At 41.1% G+C, this 21591-nt stretch overlaps 1 protein-coding gene and 1 long non-coding RNA gene across 6 annotated transcripts in view; one reads left to right on the top strand and one right to left on the bottom strand.

Annotated features, from left to right (window-relative positions):
* GNG2 (G protein subunit gamma 2) overlaps nucleotides 1-3357 on the bottom strand; it is a 126016-nt gene extending 122659 nt beyond the window's left edge. Inside the window, exon 1 of one of the 2 annotated variants that reach the window (XM_034648483.1) lies at nucleotides 3147-3357. The gene's annotated coding sequence lies outside the window, so the exon portion shown is untranslated. The remainder of the gene's footprint in view (nucleotides 1-3146) is intronic. The other variant, XM_019807225.2, reaches the window with a different exon arrangement.
* On the top strand, nucleotides 52-21585 carry LOC117797239. Of its 4 annotated transcripts, none has more exons than XR_004622172.1 (4): nucleotides 56-165; nucleotides 4555-4727; nucleotides 13390-15898; nucleotides 21396-21585. It is a non-coding gene; the product is annotated as an uncharacterized LOC117797239 (long non-coding RNA). The 4 variants fall into 4 exon arrangements; XR_004622173.1 differs by having other exon boundaries at nucleotides 66-195; XR_004622174.1 differs by lacking the exon at nucleotides 4555-4727 and having other exon boundaries at nucleotides 52-165.
* The last annotated feature ends 6 nt before the right edge of the window (nucleotides 21586-21591 follow it).

Here is a 21591-nt window from a genome sequence, read left to right as displayed (position 1 = left end):
TTTTAACAAGACCTCTGAAAACACAACTCAACTGAGGCCAGATAAACAGAAGACAATTTAACTTGCTTTTAAGAGGGAGAAATGTGAAAACTTGGTTTTAAAATGAAGGGAACTAACAACAACCTCCAAGGAATAGCAAACGGAAGAGGAAGACAGGACTAAGAGGTAATTGTGTTGCTTGCAAAGCTGCCAGAGGTAAATCCTAACTCACTGAGTAGCTTTACTCTTTGGTGGTGGGGGGCGGGGTGGGGGAGAAAAGAGGTTTTAGCTTAAAAAGGGTGGGGATGTTACTGGAATTGGTCATTTAACAACATTTACCTTTTATTTAAAATTAGATACAATGTATACATTCAGATACACAAGTATGTATTGGAAGCTTGCTAGGCGCCAGCAGGAAAGAAAATAGACTCTCTTATCTCATGAGGTTTACATGATAATGGGGGAATCAAAAATAGAACACAGCTGACCCTTCAACAACATGGGTTAAACTGCACGGGTCCACTTCCACGTGGATTTTTTTTTCCATACGGTACTACAAATATATTTCCTCTTCCTTACAATTTTCTTAACGTATTTTTCTTTAGCTCGCTTTATTGTAAGAATACAGTATATAATACATACAACATACAAAATGTGTGTTAATCAACTATGTATGTTATGGTAAGTCTTCCAGTCAATAGTAGGCTAGTAGTAAAGTTTTGGGGGAGTCAAAAGTTGTGCGTGGATTTTTGATTGCTTGGGGTGTCAGTGCCCCTAACTCCTGTGTTGTTCAAGGGTAAAGTGTAGTTACCACATAAATATATGTCAGGTGGCATCAAGTGCTGTGAAGAAAAATAAAAACGGGTAAAGGGGAACAGAGTGGCAGGATTGCATACATTTTTTAAGATTTTATTTATTTGAGAGAGAGAGAGAGAGAGCGCAAGCATGAGCGAGGCGAGGGACTGAGAGGGAGGGAGAGGGCGAGGGTCCCAAGCGGACTCCCCATGGAGCATAGACCCAACACGGGGCTGCATCTCAGGACCCTGAGATCACGGCCTGAGCCAAAACCAAGAGTCAGATGGTTAACCGACTGTGCCGCCCAGGTGCCCCGGCATGCAATGTTTTACGCAGGAAGGTTGCTAACTATTCCCTGATTTCTACCTTTCCCCACCCCTTTCAATTCATCCTCCACCCTTCTTTGCTGTGTTCTGTGCTGTGGTATCTCCTAGATGTCCCCCAGTTATTACTAGCTCCTGGTTCACACCCTCGTGGGGTCTCCTCTCGCATTGACTCAGAGCTGCTAGTATGTGGCTGGAGAGACCGGGTGTGACGTCCAAGCTAGGGCAGAAAGGGCGTCGCAGCGGCCGCCTTGGCCCCTTCGAGCACTCGCGGGGGAAGCCGGGCACCAGGCTGTGAGCGCACTCGAGCAGCCCGGCGCAGAGGCCCATAGGCGGAGATCTCAGTCGCTGGCTGACAACCAGCAATGACACCAGCCTTGTAAGTGAGCCACCTTAGAAATGGATCCTTCATCCTGCACGGGTCTTCAAGGAACCGACATCCTGGCTGCAGTCTCATGTGAGACCTGGGGCTGGACACAGGAAGGCAAGCTGCTTCCAAATTCCTGACCCACAGAAGGAGATACCGAGGGCTTATGTTTCAAGCCACAGTATTTGGGGGCAGTCTGCCATACAACCACAGATAACTCCTACAGCAACCAATACTATACCCCCCGGACTCCCCTAGACTCTGGTTTCCAGCTGCGTTCGGCCAACGCACAGACAGCGAGGCCTATTCCTCAGCACTCTGCTCTGGGCGGCTCTATGCGGCTTCAGGATGCAGCTCTCCTTGTGCTCCTATAATACTATTTCTCCCCTTTGGCCCCTCAAGACTACATATGGTCTCTGATCTCACTCTTGGCTTCCTTACTCCTGCACACAGTGAACAAGTCCTTTTATTCTCCTAAAACTTGTGTGACTTTCATTTCCAGCCAAGACTCAGGCTGATACAAAAGGCTTCCTGTAAGAGAGGACATTTAGAGATGTGAAGGAAGTGAGGGAAGGAGGCCTCCTAACATGTGGGGAAGAATATTCCAGCAGGTGCAAAGACTCTGAGATGAGGGGATCCTTGATGTGTTCAAAGAACAGCAAGGTCAGCGTAAGAGAGTTAGAATGCACAAATGGGAAAGTGTGAGGGTATGAGGATGGAGGGGTGCGCAGGGGACACATCAAGACAATGGTTGCATTCTGAGTGCTGTGCACAGCCCTGAGGTGGGTTGGGAGAAGTCTCAATGGGGGGCATGACATGACCTAACTTGCCTTGCTTTGTGAGACCAGGCTGGGAACTGGGAGACCAGTCCGGGGGCTCCTTTAGAACTCAGAAAGATGATGACCAGCTCAGGTATGATAGGTAATAAAGGTGGAGAGAAAAGACTGAATTCAGGATATGTTTTGAAGCCAGACCTGTAAAAATGTGCTGCTAAGTTGAATGTGAGAGAAGTAAGGGTAAGGAAGACTCCAAAGTGACTGATGAATGCTGGAGCCACTTACTGAGATGCAAACAGGGAGCAGAGGAAGGCAGTTTGGAGGAAAGGAGGGGCAGAAATCAAGAGGTGGTTCATTTCATCTTCAAAAGAGGAAAAGCGTATCATTCTGGGGTTGAAAAGGAAGATGAGAGGTTTTTTTTCTCACTTTACAAAACAGAGGATCTCCCTTTACAGAGAACTTTCCTAAATCCCTGCCTATTAGGGTATTGCCATTAGAAAAATTTTTTAAATCAAGTAGTGCATCTTCAGGTTTAGTTATAAATGTGATCAGCTGTGGGTCAGTTCTGGCTCCCCAAAGGTCCGACTAACTAAATCCAGGAGCCAGGCCTGCTCCCGGGGGGCCAGAGTGCCTGCTGTCCATTATAAAACACGATCTGCCTATCAGTTGAGGATTCTAATGATCAAGCCTGTAAAAGACAATCTCACTGGTTAACCTCACATGACTTTCTTTTTTAAAAAATTGAAATATGACTACCATCAGCTCCAGAAGCAGATGTGGCAGGAAACAAGACTCAACAGACACTTCCGTTTTTCTTGGGACAGCACCCTTTGCCCCATTTCCGCAGCTCAGGGTTCTTCTACCATAAAAGTAGAGCTGTGCCCCAAACCCAAACAAGACACTCACCCTGCTTACACAACAGCAGTTACCTGCCTTTCCTCTGCGGACCTGAGACTTCAGAGCGAACTGGGCGACTCGGCGTGGAGCTTGTGCTGATGGACTTCCCTGTAGGAACTTGCTAGGGGACCAGGTCAACACCCAGCGCTCTGAGGGGAGAAGGCAACGCCCTCTATCTCCTTGTGATGTTTGCCACTCGCTCACTGGCACCCTCGTCTACAGAGAGCTTTGTGATGCGAGTGCAGGGCAGTCCTGACGCCAACAGGCGTTTGTTGTTGTTGTTGTGCTCAGAATGACCTCTTTCTAAAAATTCTGTAGGCTTCCTGGAAGGGACACAGCCTACTGTGATAAAATGGACTTCTCCCTTCCCCCTCTGGTTACTATGGCAACTCTGAATGACTGATTTCCTGGTTGCCATGTAAATGCAGTGGGATCCCAGCCACCGCACCACACAAAGACGTCAGTAAGAGTAGTGAGAACACAAAAATCATATTTAAAAAGACAAAGAGTTTCATCGCAAGCCTTTTTCTCACACAAAGGCAGAGGAAAGGAACCAATAGTAATTAGAAACGGTGCTTTTCCCGAGGTAGGAGTGTGTCTCTCCCTCACTGGAGGGAAGACTGAGAAAGAAGGGGAAATCCCTCCTTTGTAGTGGAGTTGGCATGGTGACAGGAAGACAGACGCCATTCTCAGGTGGCAGGAACCCTTCAGTAATCAGCCTGACTCCCACAGAGAGGAAATCTGAAATATTTAACTGGACGGGAAGAATCAGGTTGAATTGAAAACAAAATAAAACAGGAAACAAGTGTCGTGGACATTTTTTACAATTACTTTTACAATTTTAGAATTAAGATTCCAATTGCTTCAATTTAATATTTGCTTGACAATGACTTTTTATTTCTATTCAATAACTTAGGAGAAATAAAATGCAGTTATTTTTCTATTTTTTAAAAAAATTATTTGTAACATTCTGATAAGACCATATGCCAAATATTGATTAATTCAGATTTCTATAATTTTCATAGCCTGGGTGTTAATTGTGTTTAGTAATACCTATAAGAAGCACTGGTATGAAAATACATATGATATATTTTGTGTTACTCTATGTATACAAAAACTAAAGTTGTGGATAACTCACCTCTTTAACTTCTCATCATATCTTAGAACCAAATGGTTTAAAATTAATCTGTTGTTTCTTTTCCAGAAAAATCTTTCTTCCTTTTGACTCATGTTTCATAAAAAGGTTTTAAAAACCTAATCAGGCAGAATTTCCATAGGTTTGGTGAAAAACACATATAGGGAAAGCTATTGGTGCTTTACTATTAATTTTCAGCAGTTGAATCAAGGTAATTGTTTTGAATGCCTATTTTGGGGAAGGTTGGAGCTGCAATGAGCTAAAGCCTTCCATGTTTTATAGATGCTGGAGAAGTGACACCAGGGGATAAATTTCTGTGCCTGGGGTACTCCAGGGCACAAAGCAGACAAAGCCAGGCCCTGTAACTGCACTTCTTAATCTTCTTTCTGGCATTCAACCCTGCGTCATCGCAAAAGCCAGCATGTTCCAAACTGGGTCAGGAAGCGTCACACAAGGTAAAAAGTTGGGGCAGGAAATTCAGAGCTCAAATAATTTTGCAAAATCTTAGGTCCAAGAATGTTAAGCAGGTTTATTTACTGTACAACTTCTCAGTGATTTTGATATTCCAGTATCTACGGTGATTCTCCGGGAGGGGGCTCTAGACAATATGCTGTTTCCCAAATGAATCTGACCACAGAGTGATGTCTTCACAGAACATCTCTAGTTCTTCAGAGCATACTTTGAGAAATGCTGGGCCAGATTTCTTTAAAATCTAATTATAACTTAAAGATACATAACCGTTTATTATTTAAAATTACACAATTTAAAAAAGTGATTGGCTCCATTAGATACCCTAATTTAGCCCATAGACAGATTCTTTTTTTTTTTTTTTAAGATTTTTATTTATTTATTCGACAGAGATAGAGACAGCCAGCGAGAGAGGGAACACAAGCAAGGGGAGTGGGAGAGGAAAAAGCAGGCTCCCAGCGGAGGAGCCTGATGTGGGGCTCGAGCCCGTAATGCCGGGATCACGCCCTGAGCCGAAGGCAGACGCTTAATGACTGAGCCACCCAGGCGCCCCCATATACGATTCTTAAGAAAGCCAAGAGAAAGTAAAAAAAAAAAATTTTTTTAAAGATTCATGATAAATTAGGTGTCTTTTAGAATATTTATTTTGAACCTGAGCATATGAGCAAATCTTTTTCTTGTCAAGATGTTATTGTTGCTCCTATAGGTATAACAGGTGAAAATCTCTTGACAATAAGCCCCATAAGACTTTTCAATTGTTTCAGTGAAAGTTTTGGCAAGGAGCAAAGAGGGATGTGAGTGATGCCTCCACTGGGGGTAGAGGGGAAGGTCAGCTGGAGTTGCTGTGGATTCTCTTGGAAAGGAACCACCAATGCTTAGGGGACTTTTGGGGACTGAGTTCTCTTCAGTGGAGATTTAGGGCTTCCATCTGACCACACTGACTCTTAATAAGACTACTCTTCCCCCTCCCCTGCAACCAACCAGCTGTGAGAAACAACAGTGTTGCCAGTGGCTTCATTACCACTGAAGATGAAGAGAAAAGTGACAAAGGGAACCTTCTCCGACTCCTCCTCTTCCTCACTCTGATCCTTTAAGAAGGGGACCTAGTCAGGGGTGCCTGGGTGGCTCAGTCAATTGGGCATTTGACTCTTGATTTCAGCCAGGTCATGCTCTCAGGGTCGTGAGATGGAGACCCACTTCTGGCTCCTCGCTAAGTGGGGAGCCTGCTTGAGATTCTCTCTCCCTCTGCCCCACCCCATTCCTGCATGGGTGCGCTATCTCTCTCTCAAATAAATCTTAAAAAAAAAAATACCCCAAACCAGCCTTCTCCAGTCTGCCCTGGAGAGGGGTTTGTGCCAAATATGAGACAGTTAACAGGACCAGATTGTCTTAACAAACAGAAGTGACTGAAGAGTTCTGGGACAGAATGAACTATTGTTGCTACCCAGAGGGAAAGGAGAGCCGACTGGAACAAGTGGGTTAGTGGCCTTGGGGAAGATAAAATGGGTGCATGTTTTTACTTCAACAAGTTGAGTGTCTTCAATCATACTGGCTAAGTAGCCAGGATAGCCATGTAAACAATGTAGGAACACAGATGGGGGAAACTGAGAAGAGGAAGCATAGAGACAAGGTAGATTTATTTTGCCTGGATTACCAGGACAGCCTTTAGAACAAAGTTAGCAATTGAGATGGCGGCTGAGGGCTCAATAAAAGAGAAGGGGTAACTGTCTGTTCAGAATGAGGGTGAGACAGAACATGACTTACTCTGTGAACCGCAAATGGTTTCTGCAACAGGGAGGAGAAACTGCAGGTCTTGGAAATTTCCCCATGGTTTGGCATAGTGGGAGCAAATGGCCAGGCTGTATTGGTGAGGTACCCTGTGGATTGTAGAGGTGGGCTGGGATCAGTTTGGGAAGTACCTTCTATGACATTTCAACCAGTGTGGAAAATGAGAACCACAGAAGGTTTTAGTCAGAGGACTGATAAACCATATTTGCATTTTGGAAGAACTATTCCATGACAATGTAGGGTAGGCTTCTTTGAAAGGGGGTAGGGTGGAAGATGAGCACAGACTAGACACACAAACTATTTGAGTGGTTTCCGTAGCACGAAACATCTGAGAATGTCTTGGGAGGAGGTGACGGGGGAGAAGAGCAAGAAAGAGGAGGTGAGAAGTACTCTAAAGAGCGAACAACCAGAGTGGGTGGTGGTGCTTCCATCTAGCCATTCAACCACCACTGATTCACAATACTATGAAAACAACATCTCTTCCCTCTCTTTGCCCTGAAGAACTTCCCTGCGATTTACAGTAAGAATAGTGCTGATTAGAAGCACCTGAAATAGTTCAGCTACTTACAACTTACTGGGTTCTTGGTCTCTTCTGCTTGCTAACAACATGGGTGGGTTTCTTGCAACAGCATCTCAGTCTGTTACTTCAGTGACACCAAGATTAATAGCAGATTTCTCCAGAGGAAAAGGATTTTTTTTTTCTGTCTGTCTTCAGTTCTGGCAATAACTGTGCTCTGTGAAAAAGGGTCACACAGGGGCCATCTGTCTGGCAACATAGGCCAAACTTAGTAAATTAATTTTGAACCCCAAACAGGTCCATCACTATTCTGGAGGGACCTCAGGAAACGCCACTCCTGCGCTGGGACAGTAAGTGGCCAGCTTCTCAGCGATTTTGTTTTGTTGTACAGAGCCCTGTGGCTGATGCAAAAGAAATTCTGCCTGCCAATCACAGGTTCAGTTAGTGACCCTAACAGCTCTAGAGGATGTAGAAAGAAGAAACACCATTAACTGCTCTCGTGAAGACCTGAGAAAGAGGTTTGCCCTCTCCCTTTCTTTACAAAAATAACACATATCAAAATCAGAGATTTAGAACACTTATTTGAAGACATCAACGCCAGACTAAAAGATTCTAATTGTACCTTCTTTCATAAGTCCCTGTGTCTAGACTAGATAATATCAGGACAATTGTCTCATATCTGAATGAGCTTTTAGTGTCCTGGCTCTGAATAAGAGAGTTTTTCAAGGACCTCAATTTCATTACTCTTTAGGTCAGGAAAGGGCGAATAAGCATGACATCATGGTGTCCATCTAGGTTAGACAAAAAAGGAGGCCTTTGACACAATGGGAAAATAAAACACAGTGGAGTAAAAACCTCCTTAAGCAGAACGCTCAGAGATTCGCATGTTTCCCTAATGGGACTTTCTGGGTGCAATGTGTGAAGCGTCAACTCATGTTAAATGTCTCTTAAATATGTTAGTACGTGCTTCATATTTTGCTTGTTTTATTTCCTTTTAATAATTCGGTTGAAATATAATCACGGTGTTTGAAGCCAGACTACCCGGGTTCAAATCCAAGCTCCACCACCTACTAGCTGTGTGACCTCTCCCCTGTGCTTCAGTGTTCTCCTCTGTGAAATGGGGATCATAGCACCTTCCTTCCAGAGTTGCTGTGAGCATTATGTGGATCAACATAGCACCACGAGGAGCTCTTCTCCTGGCGGAGCTCCTACACATGGAGTTCCCAGACCTGGGCAAATGTCAGAATCCTCTGGGGAGACACTTTAAATACAGACTCCTGGGTCCACTGTCAAAGACTGTGATTCAGTCCCTCGGGAGGCGGCTTGTTGCAGCCGACTCATTAAGAACCACAACCTAAAATTCCGGCTCCTGTGGTGCAATCCTTGCTCTTCCCTCCTATTCTCTTGAGCTTCTACCATGTTCTATTGTCCCCTAATGGCATATCTCAGATTTTGTAACATTTGGTGGATTTGCCTACCAATGGTGGACCTCTATAGAACTACCCATCTTCTCACTGAACTGGTGTCATATTATACATTTCTGGCCACTTTTCAGTGTCTGTGACCTCTACTTTTAGAAAAAGTGATCAGATAGATACATGAGGGCTCCAATTAATCTGTTTGCCATGGTGGGAGATAATAGGCTTTTAGCATTAGACATGCATGTAACTGGACTTAGTTTCAGGGCTCCAAATGCTGCAAAGTAGGAGAGCCTTCAAGGACTTGCTTATGTAATGTAACTTATGTAGAAGGAAGGGAGGGCCCTCTCCTAGCTATAAGCATAGGAGTCATGCCAAAAGGCAGTCACTTAAAGGGGTGTGAAAAGCCAGACTCTTCTCCTGGATGCTAGACCGAGGGGCAGAAGGGCAAACATAGCTTTCTTCTCTCATCATCTCTTCACTGGATCCAAAGCCTTCTTCAGCTCTCTCTTGGAAAAATGCAGAAACAATTGAATAAATGGTAACCAGACATAAGGTTGAAGAGCAAAATTAAAGATACAGAGGGTTTTAGGAGATTGGGAGACAAATGGAAAGGGGAGCACCAAGGAAGGACTCTCTCAAGAGACTGGGAAGTGGGCAGTTGTTGGGCCTGCATCTAGAATACAGATCTGAGATTCTGCTCACTAAGGAGGAACAATCCAACAGGCTCAAGGAGCTACTTCCAATTTTCTGTTGAAGGTGGCTTTTGTGTGAGACATTTAATAGGTGTCATAGCAGACATGATCGATGGAAAGACACCAACAGACACAGTACAGGAACAAGGAGTTTCATAATGCTAAAATGATAAAGGATGAAGTTTTGGAGTCATGCAAAGCAGAAGACCAGGTGACACGCTCTCAGACCCTGTACAGGCTTCAGGTTCTCAGGGTTTGACAGTGACATAGAGCTACTGATGAAGTCAACCAGGTGGAGTAATGGTTTCACCAGACATGAGAACCTCACCTTGCCCATTCTTACAGCTATCTTCTTCAATCCTTAACAGACCCCTAGTTGCCAGATGTAAGTGATTGATGCAAAACAACTACAGCACTTATCAAATGTTTCCTGCAAGATAGTTAAGCAAAGATGAATTCTCTAGTATCATCCTGAAACTGGCCAAAGTTTCAGGACTGTTGGAGATCCAGTCCTAGAACTGCAGTGACTGGCCACATTTGAAGTTAGACATGGTTCTGCACATATTCTAGGACTCTTTATGTGTAATTGAATGACTTTTTGGTAAAACACTTTGTGGTACATTTTGTTCTTTTTTCCATTAAAAAAATTAAAGTATAATTTGCACATAGCAAAACGTACCCTCTTGAAAGTACAGTTCCGTAACTTTTAACAAAAGTATACAGTTGTTTAACCACCAGCACAGTCAAGATATAAAACAGTAGCATCTCCTTGCCCACCCCCAAATTTCCTCATGCCCCTTTGCAGTTAACTCCTCTCCTGACTTCTGGTCCCTGGAAACCACTTATCTGTTTTTATCCCACTGGTTTTGCCTTTTCCTGCATGTCAAGTAAATGAAAACATACAATATGTAGGCTCTTGTGTCTGGCTTCTTTCACTTGGCTTAATGCGTTGGTGATCCATGCATATTGTCCTGTGTTTTTTGGGTCACTCATTGCTAAGCATCTTACTCTTCTGAGGTTAAAACTGTTGTGTATATGCTGGCGTGAGAGGATATACGGATCCATGGTGGGACATTTGAACAGGGCATACATGAATCCAAAGAGAGATTTTTCGAGTGATTGAGTGAAGAGAGATTGAGGTAAGATTTTTAATTTATTTTACTTAACAAACACCTGTAGATTGCTGCTGTGTGTCTGATATTGTTCTACATGCTTTATAAATAATTACTCCTTTCATTCTCAACCCTCTTAGGCTGGACTTATTCTTACTCCTGTTTTACAGATGAGAGAACTGAAGTACCCAGAAGTTCAGTTACTTGCCAAAGGTCACATAGTTAAGTAATGGAAATAGGATTTAAAGCCAGGTAGCTTGATATTTTTTTTCCTGCCCCAAATCATAGCTGTCTATCAAAGACTCACCCATGGTAATAAAGAGAAGAGACAGCAAATTCAAAGTCTGGCCATTGAAGGAAGCAATCTTCCTTAGGGTTCTAAATTATATTAATTTGTTCAGTAGGAATGAAAATAACTACATATTTAGAAATATAGTTGTAGATTGTTTAAAACGTAAATCCAGGATATGTACAGAACCTGTAAATTTTCGGGGTGCCTGGGTGGCTCAGTCATTAAGCATCTGCCTTCGGCTCAGGGTGTGATCCCGGCATTCTGGGATCAAGCCCCGCATCAGGCTCCTCGGTTGGGAGCCTGCTTCTTCCTCTCCCTCTCCCCTGCTGTGTTCCCTCTCTTGCTGGCTGTCTATCTCTCTGTCAAATAAATAAATAAAATCTTTAAAAAAAAAAAAAAAGAACCCGTAAATTTTCTGTAAATTTGTGAGTCTGCCTTGATTTGGGTAAATGATCGAATACAGACCAGCACAAAACACTGAAGACCAACAAAAAAGGCAAAGCTCCACTCAGAACAGATAACAAAGGAAGAGGTGTGCAATCACTATCATTCATAAACATGTGCTGAGCACCATGTGTCCACTATCTCCTGAGTATAGGGACCCACTCTGAAGTTAGATCTCTCTGTATTAATTGAACTTTTTCTATTTATGGTTAGATTTATTTAAATGTGCATAGTTCTTTACATAGTTGTAATTAGGTTCCTAACAGTCTTTTCATACAGTGCTAAATTTAAAGAAACTTTCTAATATGACTAAATATTTTTATCAGATTTGATTGGTAAACGCCACCAAGATCATGGTACCCAAAATGAATGGAAGGGAGTGTATCAGAAAGGCATAATTTTGTTTCATTCTGTTACACTCACCTACTAAAGTAGCCCCCAAATTAGAAGCACTGGGATCCATCCACTCACTCCAGATAGAGCTAATAGTATTTGCCTTCACTTTCTCAAACCTAATGCTTTATACAACTATCATATTATTTCCTTTCTTTTATAACAGGAAAGTTACCAAACTTAAGTGCAGACAAATACCTATTCATATCGCAAAATAGCTAAGATTAAAGACTGACAATATCAAGAGTTGCTAAGGATGTCAACTGATGGGAACTGTCATACGTTGCTGGTGGGAATATAAGCTGGTGCAACCACTTTGGAAAAATATTTGGCAGTACCTACTAAAACTAAAAATACATATAACCTACAACCCAACAATTCCACTCCTGAGTGTACAGCCAACAAAAATATATGCTCATGCTCACAGAAAGGATAGACAAAAATACTCTTAACAGCTTTATGAATTATAGCCAACAGTTGGAAACAACTCAAGTGCCCTTTAGTAAGAGAACAGATAAATAAGTTTGGGTAGATTCATACAATGGAATACTAAATAGTTTTTTAAAAAAGAATACTAGCACATGCAACAACATTGGTGTGTCACAGACATAATTATGAGCAAAAGATACCAGACATAAGAGAGCACCTACTGTCTGACCCATTTTATGAAAAACAGACAAAACTAATTTATGGTAAGAGATGTCCAAAACAATGGTTACCTAGGATTAGTCATGATGGTATTGAGTAGAAAGAGGCATGAGAACTAGAAATGTTCCACATCTTGATCTGGGTCATGGTAATATGTGTTTGGCAAAACACACACACACACACACACACATCCTTATGTGTAAAAAGCGTTAAATTGTATACTTAAGATATCTTCACTCTACCATATGTATGCCGTATCTCAATAAAGAAAATTAAAACATTTTTCTTTGGCCAATATAGGCACTGTAGCTAGAAAAGCAAGGATTTCATAATTTAATAGATCTAGGTAATCTTTTGTCATATTGAATTTAGACAGATTTCTTTGTCTCCTTGATTTTTAGTTTCCTCATCTGTGTAAATGGAATTAATAATAACCACTTTTCAGAATTGTGTAGATCACACAAATAATAAATACTGAATGTTTCCATACACTATGCTTAAAGTACTATCAAAAACAGTTATCCAAAATCTGGAAATCTGTAAGTCTTTTCAATGTTGAGCAAGGGTTGTGTGTAGGCCTGTTGGGTGGATTATCTGATTCTCTAGGTGGGTACTTTTGTTTGAGGTGCTATTTACTATCGATTAGGATATTTTGGAACTCTGTAAGTGTAAAAGTTAACTTGTAGAAAATTGCTGGCAATGCAAATGATTCTTGTCAAAGAGAAATGCAAATTAATTTTGTTCAGAAGAGATAAAGCTGTTTTCTAGATTGAAAAGATAACCCTAAGATTATCCTGTTACCACCATTTAGGACATGAACCAGATCTATACCTAAACCACAAGTTTTATTCAAGTGTTCCTCTTTCTTTTTTAGCCTCTGTAAATACTTCCACCTTTCTAATTCTTTTTGAACTATCTTGCGGTTCCCTCATTCATGAGTTAAAAAATCTTTGACGTGTGCTCCCTTTATATTTGAGTGAGTCATGTTTTTAACTTCAGATCTGACAATACTTAGCAGAGTGCTTTGCTCTTAACGATGTTCAATAAATTTTAGCTCTTATTCTCATCCAGCTTTTTTCCTTTCTTCCAAGTCTAGGCATGCAAAACAATATAAGATGAGGTATTTCTTCGATAACAGGTTTTACAATTAATGTATGTTTTATCTCAACCATGTTAAGATTCTTTAAACATAATGCTAAAATCTTTTACTGCATTTATAAAAGCAAGCTTTTTATTATAGGCTGGCTTTGAGTCCTTTCTTTAGTTGGGAAGTTGGAGCTTAGGGGGGGCAAAAATGGATAATCCTATAAATGTGCCTTACAAGGTTTTTTTTTTTCCCTAGGTGCACCTGGTTAAGAGCGTGTAGAGGAACATGGACCATGAGAAGGAGAAGTGGGTTAGATATGATATATTTTGGTCAGGTTATCCAAAAGTGAATGATAGGTGACCACTGGGTTCTTGCTAGGATCGTGGGGAGGGAGGGAATACCGATGAGGCAGCTGATACATGGAGTTAACTATAAAAACACATATTTGTATGACTTTTTATACACATGGTCTCATTGGACTCTCAGAACAACACCATAAAATGTATTTTTCCATTTTGTATAAAAGAAAACAGAGGTATGAAGGGTTCAAGGTCCCTCCTGGTGAACGAATTAGTGGCAGTGCTGAGACCAGCCGAAAGTCGAGTGCTTGCCCTGTCACACCGCACTGCCTCTACTTACCCACCAAATCCACTCAGAGCGTAATCTTCCCTGCACAGCAGCATCTCATCCTGCAATATTCAAGCTTGAACATTAGAGCTGCCTTTTAAGCACCTGTCAGCAAGAGATCTGACAATTAGCAGCAAGACTAACATTTACAAAATAGTAGGAAACGGAAAAAAAAAAAACAGTATTTTAGCTAAGATTTTCCATTTTGTTAAATGATAAGATTCATTCCCAATTCTGAAAGGAAGAGATTTTGGGAACCTCACAAATTTGGATCTTTCTTTAAAGGAAGTTGTAAGTTCAGCCACAGGAGTGAACGATCCCGTAAGTTTGCCTTGGTATGTCTTTCTTTAGGTACATCCGTGTAAGAGTTGGTAAAGGAGCGTGGAACAGGGGAAGGAGTGGGTTCGAGGTCGATATGCCCGGGGCAGCCTATCTCAAACCAGTAGTGGGTGATATTCTGGAGCTGCAGGGAGGGCGGAGGGAACCAGAAAGTGCACTCTGAAAACCCCTATCTTACTTGCCTATCTAGCCTTGGACCTCTGAAATATTACTGGTAAAGAGAGCTGGGAGATCTGGAGGTCTGAATATAAAGTAATTTTTCTCCTTCTCAAGATAAAAGACCTGGGGTAAGAAGGTAGGTTTAGATGCTGAAAGAATAAGAAACCTGGTTGCGTGGTCTTTTTCTTCACTTCCTATTTTCTGGCTTTATGTCTCTTATCTGATATGATTAGCTCAGTGTTCCTTCCTGCTTCACATGGTAATTACTGAATCTCAGCTCCACTCTCTTCCACCGAGCCTGAGGCCATTAATAAACATCAGATTAGCCTGGAAGCTTTCTTTTGTCTCCTCTTTTGCTTGTTCCTCAGGGGGCATTAAAAAAAAACTGAGTCTTGGCAATAATTCCAGGCACTAAAGCCTGATTCTACAGAGTTCGCCTTCTGTTCATTTGCATTCCACGACTTTGGGGAAGACCCCGCTGACCAACAGAGTGCCCTGCTCTTTTCAGCACAGAATTTGCCCTTCTCCATTTATACATTAGGTGGGGGTGAGCATTTCGGGTTTCTTTAAACCAGGCATATAATAAAAAGTCCTAACTCAGAGCATAAAGGACAATGGGTCTCTTTGGATATAGCAGAGATACATGGAATGCCCTAAAGGGAATGGAAAAGAAAATCTATTTCCAGAACATTTGCATTCTATTAATGAGTTCTTCCGGCCATGTACCCAATAACTTTGCATTCATTACAGCCCTCGTTGTTTTCCCAGAATGTGCTTAAGCAATGTCCCTGATGCTTTCCTTCTACCCCATAAAAGGGATTCTCCTAGAAAAATAAAGTGGCTTTAGCAACCTCAGCATTGAGTGGCATGTGTTTTTCCTTACCCACGACCCAGTGGCGCTGGCATCCACAGGGCACATGAGCACAAAGCCTATTGCACAAGGCAGGAAAGCCTTTCTTCTGGCTTGCTACCCTCTGGAGGGAATAACATTAGTGCCTTGCCGGCCTTTCATCTGCTACCTTTCCCTAGCACTTGACTCTTGTCTCCCAGCTGGATGACAAGCTCTGTTCTCAGTCACCAGGGAAGGCCTGGTGGCTCTTAACCTCAGCAGGGAAGCTGGGGTGGGCAGAAGAACCGAGACCATCACAGCACTACCACTCCTGCACTGCTGTGCGAATTTCACATGCTGAGCTCCAGCCGTGCTTTGGAGGATTTTTTTATATGTATAGAAAAATAGGCATTTGCATTCGTCTCATCACCTTCTCCAAAAGCCTCTTTGCATTATTTATTTAAGGTACTTTCTGAATGAAGTTAACATTCTGCAAATCTATTTGCCATTTTTTTTTGTCTCTTTCAGTGATTGTTCAGAGAGTAAGACCATGTTTCTAACTCAATTGGTATTGCGCGATGAAGATGACTTACAGGCCTTGTGACGCTCGTGTCGAGTGTGTCTCCAGCCAGCTACTATAAGCTAGGAAAACACAGTGAGCATCTCACGCTAGCCAGGACAGCCACCAATATCATTGTAAAAAGAGGGAATACGTGGCAAGGAGAAGTGGTGGCAGTTCTGATAAATGGTGATTTCATTCATCATCCCAGCACACGGCAATGACGCTGTGATGAACCGGTATGGGGACAGGTGAGTGATATTCTGTAGAATGCGTGTTCCTGGTGGCTTTTCAAAAAAATCAATACTGCCATTCTTTATAAACCTCAAATATCACACACCTCATCCCCTCTACCTGAAATTCCACAAAGAGTAGTTTTCATTCCTTTGATTTAAGGTTTCCTGATTCTTGTTTAAAAAGGTATAGATTAGGCTTTACTACTCATTCCCATCTTAGTGTAAAGAAGTATTCGATTTTTCCCGAAGAGTAAGTGCTGAGGGGCACATATTACTATCTTCATATTCACAGTCTTATCCAATTCCTATCCTACTCTAAGAAGGGTTCTTTTCGCCTCTTGCTATAGAGATAATGGGTAGCAAGAACTAGAAGTTGCTTGGAGATGTTACAATGATTTATTTTAGAAAGACACGAGAAGAAATTCATGGACCAAGAAGAGCTGGAAAGGGGTTTTGAATGGGAAGGTAACATTATGCTACATAGAATAAGCCAGACACAAGAGGACAAATATTGCATGATTATACTCACATGAGGTATCTAGACTAGGCACATTCATGGAGACAGGAAGTAGAAAAGCATTTCTCAGGGACCAAGGGCAGAGGAAGGTAGGAGTTATTGTATAATGGATACAGAGTTTCTGTTTGTGATGATGAAAAGTTCTGGGAATGGATAGTGGTGATGCTTGCATGACATTATGAATGTACTTAATGCCATAGAATTGTATACTTAAACATGATGAAAATGGTAGATTTTGTGTTACATATATTGACCACAATAAAAATACACATGTACACACACACACGAGTTTTGAATGGGGAAAGGAGAATCAGTGAAAGATGGAGATTTTTATGAAATGTTTAGAAGAGAAGAAAGATTTGGGGGAGGTGTAAATTGTTACAAAAGGGCTGGAGATGGATTTTCCATGAAGTTTTCACTAGCACAGACTCCTTTTAAGTTGCTGGGACTCAAGGACTATATTTGCATGCTCATGTTATATTCTACTTCATGGGGGCACCCCTCCCCCAACTGTACAAACTTCAGACCTCAGAAAGCTGAATCATGAGTGGGTTTATAGAGAAGCAAATGAATGATGTCAAGAAAAATTTTCCAAACACTGAAAGGCAAAATGACTTTGGGCCCTGTCTAATAGGCCTTCATAACGGTCATCTGAATTCAGATGGGTATAAAATTGTCTGACTAACTATCAATTATTTATTAGACCATTTAACAATCTGTAAGGGTAGCCTTTAAACTTTGCAGAAAACTGCTAATGCAAATGTTTTTTGCCTATTGCTATGGACTAAATTATGCCTCCCTCTGTACTTCCTCAGTTTGTATGTCAAATCCCTAACCCCAATGATTTGGAGATGAAACAAGGTTATTATATTTAGGTAAGGTCATGTGGAGGGTGCCTCATGATATGTTTAGTGGCCTTATAAGAAGAGACACCAGGAAAAAAAGAAACCCAAACCAAACCAAACAAAACAAATAGAAAAGACAGCAGAGTTTGCCTTCTCTCTCTCTATGCAACCTGAGGATACAGGGAGGAGAAGGTGGCCTTCCTTGAGTCAGGAAGAGAGATCACATCAGAAACTGATCATGGTGGCACCCTGATCTTGGACTTCCCAGCTTCTAGACTGTAAGAGAATAAATTTCTGTTATTTAGGCCACCCAGTCTATGATGTTTTATTAGGACAGCCTGAGTTGACTAAGACACCTATAGAAAATAATTTTTGCCCTGTAAGGATACAAATTATCTCTGAAAGTAGAAAAGAGAACTCCAAAAATAATGGTTTATTGCCCCATAAAAAATAAACTAGTTTTGTATCTAACAATCTTCTTCCTGCATTCATTCATTTTTGCTTTCTCTAACTACATATATGTTATATTCTCTTATCATCTTTGAACTGGCTTCATCATTATTTTAATGAGTTAAAACTCTGACATACACTCACTAGGTACTTGTATAATAATTGTGTTTTTAATTTTGAAAATAATGTTTTCAACAGTGAAGAGAATTCTTTAGGAATTATGTCACCTGTGGTGTAGTATATTTCACTTCGGTATCTCTTCATGAGACTTCAGTAAAGATTTAAATAACATTTTGGAAAAACAATCCTAAATTCTTATGGAATGACAAAAGACCTCCAATAGCCAACACATTCTTGAGAAAGAAGAACAAAGCTGCAGGCATCATATTTCCTGATTTCAAATTATATTATAAAGCTATGATAATCAAAATGGTATGATACTGGCATAAAAAAAAGATACATAGACCAATGGAACAGAATCAAGAGCCCAGAAATAAACCCATGCTTATATAGTCAACTAATATTTGATAAGGGAGCCAAGAATACTCAATGGAGAAAAGACCATCTCTTCAATAAATGGTCCTGGGAAAATTAGATATTTACATGTAAAAGAATGAAACTAGACCCCTGGCTTACACTACTTACAAAATTTAATTCAAAATATATTGAAGACTTAAATGTAAGACCTAACACTATAAAAATTCTAGAAGAAAACAGACGGGGTAAGTTCCTTGATCTTGGTAACGATTTTTTGGTATGAGACCTAAAGCATGAGCAACAAAATAAAAATAAACAAGTGGGACTACATCAAACTAAGAGGCTTCTGCACAGCAAAAGAAACCATCAACAAAGCGAAAAGACGATCTATAAAAAGAAAGAAAATATTTGCAAGTCATATATCTGATAGGGGGTTAATGTCCAAGATACATAATGAACTCATACAACTCAATAGCAAAACTAAACAAATAAATCCAATTTAAAAATGGACAAAGTAACCTGAATAGATTTTTCCAAGGAAGATATTCAAATGGCCAAAGGGTACATGAAAAGATGTTCAAGATCATTAGTCATCAAGGGAATGCAAATCAAAACCACAATGAGATATCACCTTACACAGGTTAGAATGGCTGTCATCAACAAGAGATAAAAAATGTTGGCAAGGATGTGGAGAAAAGGGAACCCTTGTGCACTGTTGGTGGGAATGTAAATTGGTACAGCTACTGTGGAAAACAGTATGGAAGTTCCTCAAAAAATTATAAATAAAACTACCATTTGATTCAGCAAACCCACTCCTGGGTATATATCAGAAGGAAATTAAATCACAACATAAAAGAGATATCTTCATCCTCATGTTCATAGTAGCATTACTTATAATAACCAAGACATGGAAACAACCTAAGTGTCCATTGATGGATGAGTGGATAAATAAGTTGTCACACACACACACACACTGCAATATTATTCAGCTACAAAAAAAAAAAAAAGAAAGAAATCCTGCCATTTGTGACATGAATGGACCTTGAGGGCATTACCCTAAGTGAGATAAGTCAGACAGAGACAAATACAGTTTGATTTCACTTCTATGTGGAACCTTAAAAAACAAACAAATGAACTCATAGATACAAAAAACGGATTTGTGGTTACCAGCAGCAGAGGGCTGAGGAATGGGGGAGTTGGGTAAAGGTGGTCGAAAGGTACAATCTTCCAGTTATAAGATAAATAAGTACTGGAGATGTAACATACAACATGATGAATGTAGTTAAAAATGTTGTGTGGTATATTTGAGAGTTGATAAGAGAGTAGATCCTAAAAGTTCTCATCACAAGGAACAATTTGTAACTGCATGAGGTGATGGATGTTAGCAAACCGTATCGTGGTATTCATTTCACAATATATACACATGTCAAATCATTATGCTGCACATCTTAAGCTTATACAGTGTTGTGTGTCATTTATGTCTCAATAAAACTAGAAGAAAAGTAGAAATTACTTTTCAGATATTAGACTGATTCCTTTCAAATAGAACACTACGTTGGCATTGGCCGTGAGGTAGTTCAATTATATAGGACGTCTCCAGATTTATGTGAAATCTGAGTTTAGATTAATATTTGAGGTCCACCTCCCTACTGGCCATGGAGGAGGAAACAGCACCAGATAATATCTGATTGCTAAAAGGAAATTAGTTTCCCCTTCCTGCTCATAGGATTGGTTGCTTGTGCAAGATAGGATTCTTTTGTGACCCGTTTTACCAGAATACTTCTCCGTGGATTGTGGTTTCTGATATTGATGGTCTAGGTTTCATGGATGAAGGCTTCCCTTACTGTTCTTTTCATCTGTATTTATCAATTCATTAAGAAAATATTTATTGGACACATAATATGTGTCGGATACTGTTCTAAGTACTGAGGACAACACAGGGATCTAAACAAGTAATAATTCCTGTCCTGTCCCCATGGAGATTATACTCTATTGAGGAACACATACAATACACGAATGAATAAATACATGTATTGGATGGTGGTTAGGTGTTGGGAAAAGTTTTTAAAAAACAAAGAGGGATAAGAAGTGCCAGAACCAAGGATGAGGAGAAAAGTTGAAATATTAAGTAAAGTGGTTCCTGGGAATATGACAATAAAGTTGTTGGCGTTAAACAATGTTCAGAGTTGGGGAACTAGCAAAGCAGATATCTGGAGGATGAGCATTCCAGGCAGAAAGAAAAGCAAGTACAAAGGCCTTGAGGCCAGAACACGCTTGGTACATCTGAGGACTCACAAGGATGCCACTGCAGTGACACACAGGTCAGAGAAGCGTAGGGAGAGAGAATCACATGATGTTGTAGGGCCTTGTCAGCCACATTAAGGATTTAGCTCTTGCCTTCAGTAATATGGGTCCCTTGGGGAAGTTTCTAGAGGAGGAGCTTTGCCATCTAATGTTTGAAAAGAACCACTTTGGCAGCTGTACTGAAGCTTGAGTGGAGGAGGAGCAATAATGAAAGCAAAGAGACCAATTAAGAAGCTAGTGCAATAACTCAAGTAAGAAGTATTGGCAGCGTGGGCCATGGTGGAAGTAACTGGAGTGATGAGAAGTGGTTAGCTTCTGGATATATATTGAAGTTTACTGATGGATAAGACATATTGCCAGAGAGTAAAAAGAAGATACATGGATGACTCTATGATTTTTGGCCTGAGTAATTGGAAGGGTAGGTAGAGTTGCTCTTTACTGAGCTGGAAGAACTGTAGGAGGAACCATCTGAAGGTAAGGAGGAGTTCCATTTTGAACCTGTCAAACATGAGATGCCAGTTATCTATCAAGCGGAGAGGTCCAATAGGCAGTTGGCATGTGAGTGTGGAGTTTAGGTGAGAGGACTTTGCTAGAAATATAAAATTGGAAACATCAAGGGAAAGATGGCAAAGCCATGAGAAGACATGAGCTCAGTAAGGGGCTGATGTACACAGAGAAGAGGTCCAAAGACTGAGCACTAAAGTGCCTCACTATGCAGAAGTCGTTACGATGGGAACAAACCAGTAAAGGACTCTGAGAACTAATGGCTAATGACAGAGGAGGGAAAAACCAGGCAAGTGTGGAATCCTGGAATTCAAAAAGAAGAAAGTGCTTCAAGAAAAAGGAAGTGATTAGCTAAGAAAGGCTACCTATTGCGCAAATAAGATGAACGCTAAGAGCTGTCCACTGAATTTTGCAGGGAAGGTCTCCAGTGGTCCCGATGAGAGCCACACTGTGGGAATGGTGGAGGTGGAATCCTGGTAGGACTGAGTTCCACAGACAACAGGAGGAAAGAGATAGGACAGTGAAGACTAACAACTCTTTCCAGGGGAAAAGAAAAATCCTGGGGGCGCCTGGGTGGCACAGCGGTTAAGCGTCTGCCTTCGGCTCAGGGC

This window comes from Ailuropoda melanoleuca, chromosome 20 (genome assembly GCF_002007445.2).
Source record: "Ailuropoda melanoleuca isolate Jingjing chromosome 20, ASM200744v2, whole genome shotgun sequence".
Taxonomy (NCBI): Eukaryota; Metazoa; Chordata; class Mammalia; order Carnivora; family Ursidae; genus Ailuropoda; species Ailuropoda melanoleuca.
This window is presented reverse-complemented; position numbering and strand designations above follow the sequence as displayed.